This window comes from Podarcis liolepis (assembly GCF_965112155.1).
Source record: "Podarcis liolepis genome assembly, chromosome: 12".
Classification (NCBI taxonomy): Eukaryota; Metazoa; Chordata; class Lepidosauria; order Squamata; family Lacertidae; genus Podarcis; species Podarcis liolepis.
The window spans coordinates 40162836-40176323 of NC_139563.1; the positions used below are offsets into that span (position 1 = coordinate 40162836).

At 42.5% G+C, this 13488-nt stretch overlaps 1 protein-coding gene across 1 annotated transcript in view; it reads left to right on the forward strand.

Moving 5' to 3' along the window:
* KAT2B (lysine acetyltransferase 2B) overlaps positions 1–13488 on the forward strand; it is a 192287-nt gene extending 178799 nt beyond the window's left edge. Inside the window, exon 18 of the mRNA XM_083467993.1 lies at positions 13472–13488. The gene's annotated coding sequence lies outside the window, so the exon portion shown is untranslated. The remainder of the gene's footprint in view (positions 1–13471) is intronic.

Consider the following 13488-nt stretch of genomic DNA (forward strand, 5'->3'; position numbering starts at 1 on the left):
TAGTACCCCATGGGCTTGGGAAGGGTACTCACTGTAACAGATCCACCCTAATACCAGGAGACATGAAAATTGCAATGGCTGTGTGTATTGGTGAACAACAAATCAACAACTTGGTATACAGTGGCACCTCAGGTTAAGAACTTAATTCATTCCAGAGGTCCATTCTTAACCTGAAACTGTTCTTAACCTGAAGCATCACTTTAGCTAATGGGGCCTCCAGCTGCTGCCGCCGCACGATTTCTGTTCTCATCCTGAAGCAAAGTTCTTAACCCAAGGTACTATTTCTGGGTTAGCAGAGTCTGTAACCTGAAGCGTATGTAACCCAGGGTACCACTGTGTAGCTGCTAGGACTTGCTGCATACCCTCCAACATTTCTCTGATGAAATGAGGGGTGTCCTATTTAATAATAATAATAATAATAATAATAATAATAATAATAATAATAATATTTTCTACCCCACCCATCTGACTGGGTTTCCCCAGCCACTCTGAGTGGCTTCCGACACATATAAAAACATAATAAAACATGAAACATTAATAAACTTCCTATACAAGGCTGCCTTCAGATGTCTTCTGAAAGTTGTATAGTTACTTATCTCCATGGCTCAGGGGTCACATACATTTGTCCTTGTCCCCTTCAATGCCCCTTATTTCCTTCTTCATTCAAGGAACTTCTGGAACCTCTGGCCTTAAGCTTAATTATACCACCCTTGCGTGTGTAGGTCCCCAGGCCACCCCTCAAATAACTTCACACATAACACGTAATTTTAGTTTTGGTTTTTGGGCACTATTTTGGCCACAACTTTATTAAAATACAAAATCAGTGAGTGGTTGTTTAGACATTGGTTATGACTATCTGTCCTCCCGCATGGGACAGAACTGATATCCCGAGATCCGATCGGTAGCCAGTAGAAGAGAAAGTCAAACTTGGGGTCATTTGAGCTAAGCGTCGGACCCACGCCGCTCACCCCAGCAGCTCCCCGAAAGCTTGCCTGCCCGGTCCTATAACAAGGATTCCCATAACAGGGATTGGGCGGCCCTGGTCCCATAACAGGGATTGGACGAAATCATGGCAAGCCCCAGGATTCCTTTAACGGAATTCCCTTCAGCGCAATAGGAGGGGCAGGCCCAGCCTGACCCCTCCACCACCAGCATATTATAACAAATGCCTAACCGCAACCTTACAAGTTGTGACGAATTGCTGAGTAGTAGGCAAAAACCAAATGGCACAGCCAATCACCAAATGGCAAAATTCCTACTAGGCCCCTGCTCCAAAGCAGACGACCCCATGACAGGCAAAGCAAGGTCAACCGGAAAGAGGGCGGGCGGGCGGGTGATCCGATGCACTCTGCAAAGAGAAAGAGAAACCAGAGTGCACCAATACAGTGGTGCCCCGCAAGACGAATGCCTCGCAAGACGAAAAACTCGCTAGACGAAAGGGTTTTTCGTTTTTTGAGCTGCTTCGCAAGACGATTTTCCCTATGGGCTTGCTTCGCAAGACGAAAACGTCTTGCAAGTTTGTTTCCTTTTTCTTAACACCGTTAATACAGTTGCGACTTGACTTCGAGGAGCAACTCATAGAACAAGGTGTGGTAGCCTTTTTTGAGGTTTTTAAAGACTTTGGTGATTTTTAAAGCTTTTCCAAAACTTTCCCGACACCGTGCTTCGCAAGACGAAAAAAATCGCAAGACGACAAAACTCGCGAAACGAATTAATTTCGTCTTGCGAGGCACCACTGTATTTAAAGACTATGGTCCCACCCACCCAATTTGCAACATACAATTTGCCCCAGCAACCCGGTTACCCAATCATGATGCCAGGGAACAACTATTAACCTGCCTGGCAACAAGAGGCCTGGCCTGGTGGCCCACACCGCAACACGTGCTCTCATTTATTGGAGAACACGCTTTGTCACAACTGCTTTCAGTGTTCTAATACCAATTCTTTCTGGTGCCTCTGATAGTAATGATGTGATTTTGTGAACTTTTCTTTTTCAGCTTTAAAACATATGGGCAGGAATTTGTTTTGCTGGGATGATTTCCTTTTCTTTCCAGGAGACTCCCAAGGTGTAATTGCGAAACTGCTCATTTTTCCAGATGGGTGCTCAAATGTTTTCTGCTTCACCTTTATATAAAGATCATTTATGCTAAGCAGCCAATTATTGTTGGTTTGTTGGATGGCTTAATTTAGGTTTTATTTCATGATGCTATCTCCCGCCTTTTGAAATCTTGGCATTAAAGTATTATCAGAAATTTGCGTAAGCATTTGGTGTGTCTACTCTGTCAATTATAAATGTACTAGTTATCTGATTTCATGGGCAATCAAAGGGATTCCATAAGTCAGCAAGGCATATAATTAAACTGCACAATTGCCTAGACACATTTCTAGATATTGGTGCCAGCGTAACCAATTAGGCGGCGAATTATTCTCAGAATACCAAATTAAAATGTATGACTTTGATTTGACGGAGTACTGCTTATATATATATAAAAAATCAGCTTTCAAAACACAAACTTGTACCACTTATGATGCAAAACACTTTGCACATTATAATTTGCCTACAGGGAGATCACACACAGATTTGGGTAGGAAAATATAAATTTGCTATAATGTGTGAAGTGCAGGGTATCTTTTTGCCCTGCAAATATATGAATCGAGCAGCCACCACCTGTTATAGCATGAAAATGTCCATGAAATACCTCTTTAAAGCACTATGTACATGTGAAGAATTACTGTTATTACTTCCCACTTCGCTGTAAACTCGTCTTTTTCCTATATAGACCATTTGGTCTATGTGTATGAAAATGGTAAGGCACAAGGCAGCCCCTAGATCAGCCTTTGCCAAATGATGCCCTCCTGATGGTTTCAACTTCAATTCCTATCAACTCCAGTCAGTACATCAGGTTGGGGTGCATTAGGTTGGCAAAGGCTTCATTAGCTTGATGAACTTATGCTTGTTTGCTCTGGCACAAACAAGACTAGAATTGTTGAGGAAATGCGCTACGGGCGTAGCCAGGATTTTTGTTGGGAGGGAGGGCAGCCAAAGTTGTTGTTCATGTACGCCCATGAAATGCACATCTCTCAAGGATGATTTGGGGCAACAGGTAGGTAAATTCGCCATAATCATTATGTTCATGTACAATTATTGTTCTTTTAGAGGAGACATTAACTTAATAATAAACCACATGTTCTGCATGCAAAAAAGGTCTAGTTTGGTACCTGAAGCGGCAGAAAACTTGCTCCTTCTTCAATGTGATAGCCCTTCAGTTATTTAAAGATGGCTAACATGACCGCTCAGTCTTGTCTTCTTCAGGCTAAACATATCCAACTCCCTCAAGCCATTCCTCATAAGACTTGGTTTATTTAAAATATAGTATTTGTAAAGGTAAAGGACCCCTGGACACTTAAGTCCAGTCAAATTGGACTATGGGGTGCGACGCTCATCTTGCTTTCAGGCCAAGGGAACCAGCGTTTGTCCACAGACAGCTTTCTGGGTCATGTGGTTAGCATGACTAAACTGCTTCTGATGCAACAGTGGTGAAAGCCAGAGCGCACGGAAATGCCATTTAACTTCCCGCCGCAGCAGTACCTAGTTGTCTACTTGCACTTTGACGTGCTTTTGAACTGCTAGGTTGGCAGAAGCTGGGACAGAGCAATGGGAGCTCACCCCGTCGTGGGGATTCGAACTGCCGACCTTCTGATCAACAAGCCCAAGAGGCTCAGTGGTTTAAACCACAGTGCCACCTGCTCTCTATGCTAGGTTGTATCACGCATTAAGCCACAATGTTAAAAGGTCAGTTTGTTAGACTCTTATCCTACCCTCCTTCTGAGGAATTGCAGGCAATCTTCTTGAGATTGTCACATATTTATTTATTTATTCACCTAGCAATTCTGTGTGATAAACTAGCCTGAGGGACATTGAATGTTCTTGTCCAGGAACATTCAAAGAACTTCATAGCTGAGCATAGATTTGAACCTGGGCTTCCAACATCTGAACCCCATACTATGCCCCCACTCTCCTCCTTGTACAAAAAAAGTGCTTTCTTTTGTTACCTTGGGTGTGTGTGTGTTTGTTTAAAGATGTTCAAGGGAGGAAATGACAGATGATTAGAAATGATTTATGGCATGGAGAAAGTGCGCAGAGAAACTTTCTCTTACAATACTAGAACTCGTGCTGATCAATGAAATTGATTGGCAATACACTTTGACAAAAGAAAGTACTACTTGCACAACACATAATTAACTTAAAGTATTTCAATAACACAAAAACATAGCGATGGCCACCGGCTTGGGGATGTGCCATAGCTCAGCAGCAGAGGAATACAGGGTTTGTCTACGAGAGATTTGGGACTCAGTCCCTGGGAAGGACTAGGAAACACTCCTGTCTGACACCTGGGGAGCCAGTTCCAATCAATGTACACCAGTGGAAGCCAAGATGATGGCCTGCATATGTTGCAGGCTACAAATTCCATAAGCCCCAGCCACCATGTCCAATGATCATGAATGATGGGAGTTGTAGTCCACAATGTCTGTAGGGCACTATATTAGCCATGCCTGATGCAAATAATAGTCATCTAGATTGACCAGTCGTCTGACAGCATGACAGAGTTTCCTAGATGGTTTAAATGTTGAGGAGACGAATGTTAATTGATTTAATTCACGCATAAATGAAAAATGGATGCGTATTAATGAAGGTTTAACATAGAAAATAGCTAAAAATGTATTCCTAACATTGGATTTTTTCCCCACAATAGTTTTCTAAATGGACTCTGAGCTCTTGCTGAGTTGATAATTAGCTAACTGATTGTTGTTCTCTGGTAGCTAACATGTGAGTGTGGTAACCTTAGATCGTGTGATGAAGGTATTGAGTTGCAAATTCGCCATCTTGAAAGGGTGGTGGCTGTTAGTGTCTCTGAACCCTACAGGGAGAACCATGCATGTAAATAGCTCTCCAAAAGCTGCATAGCCTAAGGCCAATGGAGGCTGGAATGGGAGAGAGACACAGTTTGGATTTGTGGAATCTTTTATTTCTAAGAAGATGCTGAGCCAGTGCTGGATACCACAAGACATTGTAGGGATATTTTGGTTGTATCTTAGATGCTTATGTTCTGTTTTTTGGGAAAGTTCTGCCAGTAAAACTTTGAATAATATTTTTATGGGCTTGGACAATGATTTCTTCCAAACGAAGTTACCGGTAGTTCTATGCTTCCAGTCACTTCAAACTGTGCAATATTAATATCTGCAACAATGAATTCATGGGGAATAGGCCTGGCTTCATGGGACATCCATGTTTAGAGATGGTACACCACTGAATACAAGTTGGGTTGGGCTATTGCCTTCACACCTGACTGGTAGGCTTCCTGGAGGCATCTGGGTGGGCTTTTGGAGGAAACATGATGCATGGCAAGATTAAATTTTGGACGGATCTAGCAGGGCTCTTATGTGCCTACCTATCTTTTTCCCTTACCACCATTGCTTTTTTTCCAAGTAATGTTCCAAACTGATAAGGCTCAAAATTGCCTCACGTGAAGCACCTCTTGTTGCTTTGACTCTGGAATGGATTCTTCTAGCAAGGGCTCGAGCCCGATATCTGCTTAGGCTTTTCACATACATGAAAAATGAACCTTCTGGTGAACTTACTTCCACCTGCAGGTTTCTCTAAAAAGCAGTACATTCCTCACGAAACACAGCATTGATCCCTTCCATTGAGACCGCACACCCTCTGAATGGCAAAAAGCCTCCCATGTTTCAGCTCGCTTTCTGTTCATTTAAAACCTTGTGTAAATCTAACACATTAACTCTCGAGAAATGGCCTTCGTTTGGTTTGTACAAAAAGCATGTTAATTGTGGGACTGCAATCTGCTTACGGCGTATCAATTGCAAGGTGACCTTCTGCTGTTCCCATTCAGCATGCTATCAAAACAGTCACCGGAGATCTTTAAAAGAAAATGGGAAGCTTTGCCTCAAGAAACAAAACAAAAAGCCTCCTCCTTTGTTATCCTTGTAGAGCTAAAAGCATCTCCTGCCAGCTTCATCAGTGCCTAGTGTGTAACGTTATAATTGCCAAACAAAGTCTATAAAAATGTTCCAGGAAAACTTGCACACCCAGGAGTCTTTAAGAACTGCAGCATCATTTTAGCTCATACCTTTCTTCCTCATAGGCCAGTGTTAGAATGTTGTTTATGCTGAACCTGTGCAAACCTGTGAAGTTGGGATATAACGAATTCTAATAGCCTGCTCCACCTTTCTCACCGGAATTCATTTCCTCAGAAAAGTAAAGCCATAAGTCCAGGGGGAATTTCAGAAAATTGGCCAAAGCTCAACAGCTTTCTTTGGCTGACCTTCCAAAAAAAGCTGAACAAGTTTTTCCCCCAAAAGTGTCCAGATTTTTACTTCTTGAAATATGGCCACCCTATTGTTAAACCACTCTGAGGGAAAATGGGGGTGGGTGGGTGTCTTCTAATAACTCTCAGAACCGACAGTTCCCAGGATGTTTTGTGGGGAGCCATGACTACTTGCAAACAAGGGTCTGTATAGTTAAAGCTATGGTTTTCCCAGTAGTGATGTATGGAAGTGAGAGCTGGACCATAAAGAAGGCTGATCACCAAAGAATTGATGCTTTTGAATTATGGTGCTGGAGGAGACTCTTGAGAGTCCCATGGACTGCAAGAAGATCAAAACCTATCCATTCTTAAGGAAATCAGCCCTGAGTGCTCACTGGAAGGACAGATCCTGAAGCTGAGGCTCCAATACTTTGGCCACCTCACGAGAAGAGAAGACTCCGTGGAAAAGACCCTGATGTTGGGAAAGATGGAAGGCACAAGGAGAAGGAGACGACAGAGGACGATATGGTTGGATAGTGTTCTCGATGGTTGGATAGTGTTCTCGAGATGGTTGGATAGTGTTCTGGAGTCTTAGTTGACCACAAACTTGACATGAGACAACAGTGTGACACGGCAGCTAAAAAAGCCAATGCAATTCTGGGCTGCATCAATAGGAGTATAGCATCTAGATCAAGGGAAGTAATAGTGCCACTGTATTCTGCTCTGGTCAGACCTCACCTGGAGTACTGTGTCCAGTTCTGGGCACCACAGTTCAAGAAGGACACTGACAAACTGGAACGTGTCCAGAGGAGGGCAACCAAAATGGTCAAAGGCCTGGAAACGATGCCTTATGAGGAACGGCTAAGGGAGCTGGGCATGTTTAGCCTGGAGAAGAGGAGGTTAAGGGGTGATATGATAGCCATGTTCAAATATATAAAAGGATGTCATATAGAGGAGGTAGAAAAGTTGTTTTCTGCTGCTCCAGAGAAGCGGACACGGAGCAATGGATCCAAGCTACAAGAAAGAAGATTCCACCTAAACATTAGGAAGAACTTCCTGACAGTAAGAGCTGTTCGACAGTGGAATTTGCTGCCAAGGAGTGTGGTGGAGTCTCTTTCTTTGGAGGTCTTTAAGCAGAGGCTTGGCAACCATATGTCAGGAGTGCTCTGATGGTGTTTCCTGCTTGGCAGGGGGTTGGACTCGATGGCCCTTGTGGTCTCTTCCAACTCTATGATTCTATGAAGCTACCAGCATGAGTTTGACTAAACTGCGGGAGGCAGTGGAAAATAGAAGTGCCTGGCGTGCTCTGGTCCATGGAGTCAAGAAGAGTCGGTCACGACTAAACGACTAAACAACAACAAATGAACAGTGCAGATGAGGCCCATGGCAAACTCAGAATTCTACCAGAAGGAAGTCAGGAGGCAAAGTGTTTATAAATTATGATTAGATGATTATTAGACATCACTAGATAATTATTAGACATCACAAGATACACATTTGTGTATTACTTGTAAAGCAAAGAATGGACTGCACTGAATTCTGGTGTCTGGTCCTTTTAAAGCCACCATATGGCTGCAACCAACTAACCCTGAGATGGGTGGTGCCATAAGTCAGTCGAGCACAATCTGTTACGATGAAAAACAGATGGCTGGAACTCTGCCAGCAAAATAGCACAGAAACCTCTGCTCCATGTATGCTGGATAGACATTATGGTTTTTTACCCCCTCAAGAGGATAATTATGTCATCACCTGCCAGTCCTTTTGGGGACTGCACATAGAGTACTTGTTCTATGTGGAGTTAAATGATCTAAAACCTTATCTGGACTATACATTTAAAGCATACATTTTAAACAGTTGTGGCTTCCAACACAGAATTCTGGGGGCTGTGTTTTGTTAAGGGTGCTGAGCAGGGGTGCCAACTCAAATAAAATATTGGGGGCCCCAGGGAAGCCCTGCCCCACATAAGCGATCACATGATGCAGTGCACTCGCACCATTTGAATGGCAATGCCTATCAACTTAGGGGGGCAGCTCCCTCAAATAGCTTATTGGGGGCATAGGAGCTGGCTCCTATGGTGCAGAAAGCTGTTAGGAGATCCCAGTTTCACTCACAATGGTACGGTCCCTGGAGTTCTTCTTCCCAGGGGACTCAGGGAGTTGTAGTTCTGTGAGGGGAATGGAGTCACCTAACAACTCCCAGAACCCTTAACAAACTAAATTTCCCAGGATTCTTTAGTAGAACCCATAACTATTTAAAGTGATGTAATACTGCTTTAAATATATGGTACAGATAGGGCCTTAAACTTGTGTTAAGCCACATCTAGCCCAAACTAGTAACTAGTGATACAACACTCAAGTTAAATGAGAGAATGTAATCTGCAAGTAACACTATTACATTTAAGAGCACTCTTGGTGCTGAAATAGCATAAAATTTTGCTTCAGGACTCTAGAGTAGAAGGGTGGAGATATCTCTAAGATCAGGCAAAAACAGGGCTTCCAGCCTTACAGTAGCCCAGCGATGTCAAAATCTGTATTTTCAGGGAGCACTGAATTATGCAGTCAATGTCTAGGTACCAGAAGGGTTATTTAGCCACACAAACATGCTGCTAAGGCTAAAAAGTTGTTGACCCAGACAGTTGTTGGTTTTACAGATAGGGTGGCCTGAGAAATAGGGCTCCTGTATTCAGAGTTGTGCAGAAAAGCAAATTTCATCAGGTGCCGTTTGATATACAAGTTACCCCTGCTCAAAGTTGTGCTGACTGAACTTCTCTTTCAATGCAACTATTCAAAACCCTGTTCTGTTTTCCCTCTGGCCACCCTCATCCCTGTGGGTTGGTTCTTGTTGTTCTTTAGTTATCCCTTACCCTTTTCCCTTGATGGGGCTCAAGGCAGCTTACAGATAAAAACAAGAATTGTTAAAAATGGTTAAAAAGCAATTAAACATCGGTAGAATTGAAACTACATGCCTATATAAAATCTGTTTTAAACATACAAATAATTACAGCAGAAACAGCATGGCACTGACCCTTTCATTAAAACCAGTCAATTCCCCAAAGTCTATTGGATCAATAAGGTCTTCACCTGTCAGCTGAAGGACAACAAGGAGGAAGCCTGTCTCTGGGGATGGAGTTCCAGAGTTGGTTGACATCGAGCAGCAGTCGATATCTTTTAATGAGGCGCATAATAGGCACAGGTTTCCCAACAAATCCAGAATGCAAAGATCAATTCTAGGGTTTAAGACTTCAGGCAACAACCCACAAACCATTTATTGCAACACAGCCCCGTGTTGCTGTTTCAAAAGGGCAGTGGGATGTCATTTATTGTGTACACTTTGGCCCTGATCTAGAGGACAGTATGCTGTAATCCTAAATATGTCCACAGAGATTCAAGGCCCACTGAATTGTGCACAGGATTCCAGTCCCACTGAAATCACTGAGATGTGTCAAAGAAAGTAAAACCATAATAGCAGAAAAGTGTTTGGGCATGTGATATTTGTGTTCAATACCTGTGCTCTATTCCTATTCTTTATTTCACATATATATTTTGGCGTGTGTGTAACTGGTATATAAACTGTTTCTAAAGTTTTTATTTTAAAGAAAAAAGTCACTGGGGACAAAGTTAATCCTGACAAGCTTGCTCTATTGTGTTTAATGGCACTCTAGACGGGAGTCTTCACTCTGGTATATATTCCTTGGGTAAATCATGTTCCTGTTTTTGGCTACTCATCATGAAAACTATAATAGGAAATAATTGAGAAAATCCAGCAGCTGGCAAATTCATTTAGGGTCGACATTGGGTTTTCATAAACCACATAAACTGTTTACCAGAGACTTCAGCTACTGGCAAATTTCACATCAGATTGGCATTGCTCTGTTGAATTAATATTTCTACCTAAGCAACTGGTGTTCCCTCTGCAGAACTCTTCAAACTGTTCCAGAAGTTCATTGTCTTTGATTATGGCCAGAGTCTTCCTTTAAAGGCTGGCAGGCCTAATACTGATTGTCCTCTATGAGTGGCATAAATACAGAAAATAGTTAATAATCTAGTCACTAGCTGGTCTAGAATAACAGAGAAGTGAGGAAAGTCTGTGTTGTGCATTCTTACAATGAACTAACAGCTTTTATCTGGCATTGCTGCAGAATTCTAAGAAACCAACAAACTTCAGGGCAGTTTTGAAATCAGTAGTTAAAATGAGCACAGTTTTGAAAGGTTGAGTCCACCATCTTTATTCAAAATGGAGTCCACCTGTAGCTAAAGCCCCCTCATTGATCTTGGGTCTAAGTGACCCTGAGGGGAAACCTTAGTGTAAGCTTGGATAAACACAGATGCTCACCTTGTGTATGGTGGTTGGGAAAAGGGTAAAATAGTGTTTATAGAAATAGCTGACTGCACTCTCGGTGTAGTTCATGCAATTGTTTGTTGGGCCTAATACAGTAATGGTTTCATTTCAATATCAGCCATGGAATTATGATTCATTAGGAGACTTTCAGGATTAACCAATACTGTGTGTGTCACAGTATCGTATGATTTAACACATGTGAAAAGGGGATGCTATCCATGCATGATTTTGAACGTACACCAAAATGGACAACTAAGCCATCTTCAGGAGAAGAAAAGGCTACGGAATAAAACCTACAAAATCTGGAGTGGAGTCCCTAAGATGGTTGGATGGTGCCTTGTATTCCTCCTTCCAGCAACTCCTGCAGCCAAGCTGGTGTCAAATGTAGTGTTCTGCTTTTCTTTGGTTGAAATCATTGAGGCTGAGAGGGCGGTTTTGAAGTCTGGGCAGCCCAGGACCTGTGTCTTGGATGTCTACCTGACATCCAGGTGTGACATGTGTATCTTTGACCCGTGCTGCGTTTCTTTCAACTGCTTAACAGAACTAACCTTCTGGAACTTGCAGGAGAAGTGTTGTCTAAAGAAATTCCCCTACCAAAAGTGCTAACTAACTTTTGACAGTACAGTGGTACCTTGGGTTAAGAACTTAATTCATTCTGGAGGTCCATTCTTAACCTGAAACTGTTCTTAACTTGAGGTACCACTTTAGTTAATGGGGCCTCCTGCTGCCGCTGCACCATTGCCGCACAATTTCTGTTCTCATTCTGAAGCAAAGTTCTTAACCCGAGGTATTATTTCTGTGTTAGTGGAGTCTGTAACCTGAAGCGTCTATAACCTGAAGCGTCTGTAACCCGAGGTACCACTGTATCTTGTGAACAAGAACGATCACTTTTCAGCTGAAGAAATTCAGGTGTGAAGTGTGAATCGGATTCTCTCCAAAGAAACATTATGGTGGCAGGAATGGTTAATAACATGGTTAAAATAGACTCATAAAGTGATCATTCCACTTACTCATGCTAGTTTTCTCCTCGTAGTATATTTTCAGAGTGCTCATTTATTTCTCCCTTGATTGCATGCTTTGTTTTCGCCCAGATTGAATTTCCTTCTGCTGGGGTTCCTAAAATAGTATCATTGAGATTACACTCCAGACGGCATGAATCTGAGGCTAAAGCGAGATGTAATGATGCCAGCCCCAGTTGTTTAATTTAAATCTGGTTCTGATATGATCAGATATTTTAAAAGCAAGAGAGTTGTGTGGAGGTTGCTGAACTCTGCCCCAACTCACTCTGCGGCTTACTGCCCACAGTAGATATGCGCATGACCTTTTTTTTTTTAGTTTCATAAATCCATCCATTTTTGTTTAAAATTGACATAATGTGCTTCACTGTTTATTTATCAATTGAAACATCAGCTTTATTATTCAATTGATAAATTCACATTAATTTCATCTTCCATAGGTGTAGCTTTGTTAGGCTGTGCACACCCTAAACATTCAAAGTATGTGAGTTCTCCCAAAGAATCCTGGGATCTGTCATTTGTTAAGGATGCTGTGAGGGGTAAACAAAGAGCTACAGATTTAACACATTTATTACAAAAGCTTATTCTGCCACAAGAAATTCATTAGGCTTAAGATACTACAGGACTCTTTGCTGCATCTAATTCATTACTCATATCCCTGATTGTTTCCTTCAATTACAGTGGTACCTCGGGTTAAGTACTTAATTCATTCCAGAGGTCCGTTCTTAACCTGAAACTGTTCTTAACCTGAAGCACCACTTTATCTAATGGGGCTTCCTGCTGCCGCCGCACCGCCGTAACACAATTTCTGTTCTCATCCTGAAGCAAAGTTCTTAACCTGAAGCACTATTTCTGGGTTAGCAGAGTATGTAACCTGAAGCATATGTAACCTGAAGCGTATGTAACCTGAGGTACCACTGTATTGCTGCTGCTGCAGAGTTGATTTTTGCAGCAGTCTTCTAGCGAGCTTTACTCTATTTTCACAGAATGCCAAGATGCAAATTGAGCAATAATTTCTAGAATTTAAATCGAAATAACATACCTCTCACCACAGAGGTGACGGCTGTGTCCAGGTGAACTGTGCACCTGCTCGGTCTACAGTTTAAGTACATTACTAAATGCTGATAGCCAAGTTTAAGGAAGATTTGGACCAGAGAGCCCTTCAAATCTGCTTCCCCCTCTCTAACATCTAGAGTCACAAGAGGAGAACCTTCATTTTCCATCCCAGGGTGCTAGACTACAAGCCCTCCCACGGCTGCTGCTTCTCCTTTCTGCTTCTCCTCTTCTGCCTGGGGCTGCCAAACCATGCTAGGTTCTGACACAACTGAGGGACCCATGTCAGAGGAGGAGGAAGTTGAGAAGGTAGTACCACCCCTGGAGTGGTTGTATATAAGAAGTCAGGCAGGTGGAGAACAGACTGAAGCTAGTGTGGGAGTGTCCCATTTACCCAATGGGCAAAGATTACGCTAGGTGGGCTTTTCTTTAGATGCCGTTTCACCCATGAAATAGGCTGTCTGAAGGACCTGTGGATGTCAATAGGGACTTGATAAGGGAGCAGGATCAAAGTTAGTATATAAGCTTGGATCCTAGAACAATAGGCAGGTAGGATCCTAGAATGCAACAACTGATTGGCATGCAGGAGAATACCAATCAGGCTCCAGGAGAGAAGCAGAATCAGCCAATCATTGTGTAAATAATGTATATAAAAGCCTGAGGGTTGAGAGGGGGGTTCAATCACTGTTTTACAAGCTGCAATAAAGAGCATGAAATCACTGCAGGACTCCGAGTATACAGTGGCACCTCGGGTTAAG